The sequence below is a fragment of the Miscanthus floridulus genome, chromosome 19 (genome assembly GCF_019320115.1).
Source record: "Miscanthus floridulus cultivar M001 chromosome 19, ASM1932011v1, whole genome shotgun sequence".
Lineage (NCBI taxonomy): Eukaryota > Viridiplantae > Streptophyta > Magnoliopsida > Poales > Poaceae > Miscanthus > Miscanthus floridulus.
Window position 1 is genome coordinate 101,318,465 of NC_089598.1, and position 1,150 is coordinate 101,319,614.

Genomic DNA, 1,150 nt, shown 5'->3' on the forward strand with positions numbered 1-1,150 from the left:
CAAGAGAAGGGGAAGGAGAGGCCGGCTGGGGCGAAGAAGGAGTGACCAAGGCAACCTCCAGAGAAGCCGGAGCCAAATCCTCAGAAGGACCCGGCGCGACGGCCACAGTCACCTCCGGAACGGCCAAGTTCGCAACTCCGCCAGGTAGCTCTGAAGCCCCCGCGGCGACTTCATCAACAGAATGTTGTGAGTCCCGAGGCTCGGAACTCATGGGTACGGCAGGAGGCAGAGAAGAAGTCGATAAAGAAATGAGAGAAGACGAAACACTGAAAGATGATAAAAGGAAGCACCATTAAGAACCAGAGGAAGGAAGATAAAAGCCAAAAAGATAAAGCTAGAATCTACTCACCCAACCACTTTCTTCTTCGCGAAGCCAAGAGAAAGCCTCGCAGGGGGAACCACGACGGCGAAGACGTCCCCGCCACCCGGCGACGGGAGCGGGATAGCTGACAACGGGGCCGCGGAAGAAGCCGGGACTGGAGCCGTAGAAGAACTCCGCACCGGAGGAGCGGTAGAACTCGGGACAGAGACAACCAAAGAACTCGACACCGGAGCTTCAGAAGAAGTCGGCGCGGGAGCCTCGGAAGAACTCACACCCGACCTCCGATTACTTCAAAAAGTCAAAACTAAAATTCAAAACAAAGAGGAGAAACTCAGTGCAACAAGAACATGAAAAACAACTCACCGCCGCATGATGAGGGGGACTTCATCATCCTCTTCTTCCTCAGCCAACGAAACCAGAGCACCTACTGAAAAGGAGATGAAAAGTACTCGGTTCAAGAGAGAAACAGGAAAATAAAAGAACAAAGAGTATTAAATGTGCTCACCTAAGAGCATGCTAGCAACAACTGGAGTACCTGAGGGAGTACTTGGTTTGCGAGGCTTCTTGGAGACAGGCAAGCCAGATGAAGACCCGTCCATTCGCCCCCTCTTCGGGACACTGCGAGGACCGCGAGGGACTAGACGAGGAACATATTCTTCATATACATCAACAAATCTGGAAGAAACCTCAGGAAGGGCTGTAAAGGTTCGAGACTTACTAATTGCAGAAGTACCAGCTAGGTGATCCCCAGGCTCCGCCACGGTAGGGGGAACATCAAGGGGGATCGGATCGACAAAGTTCCGCCCAAGCTCCTACGAAAAAAGATAA

At 52.3% G+C, this 1,150-nt stretch overlaps 1 long non-coding RNA gene across 1 annotated transcript; it reads right to left on the reverse strand.

Annotated features, from left to right (window-relative positions):
- Positions 1–465: 465 nt before the first annotated feature.
- Positions 466–930, reverse strand: LOC136527684 (uncharacterized). The gene is made up of 3 exons (XR_010776894.1): positions 828–930; positions 686–746; positions 466–610 (listed from the first exon to the last, which is right to left on the reverse strand). It is a non-coding gene; the product is annotated as an uncharacterized lncRNA (long non-coding RNA).
- Between the last annotated feature and the right edge of the window lie 220 nt (positions 931–1,150).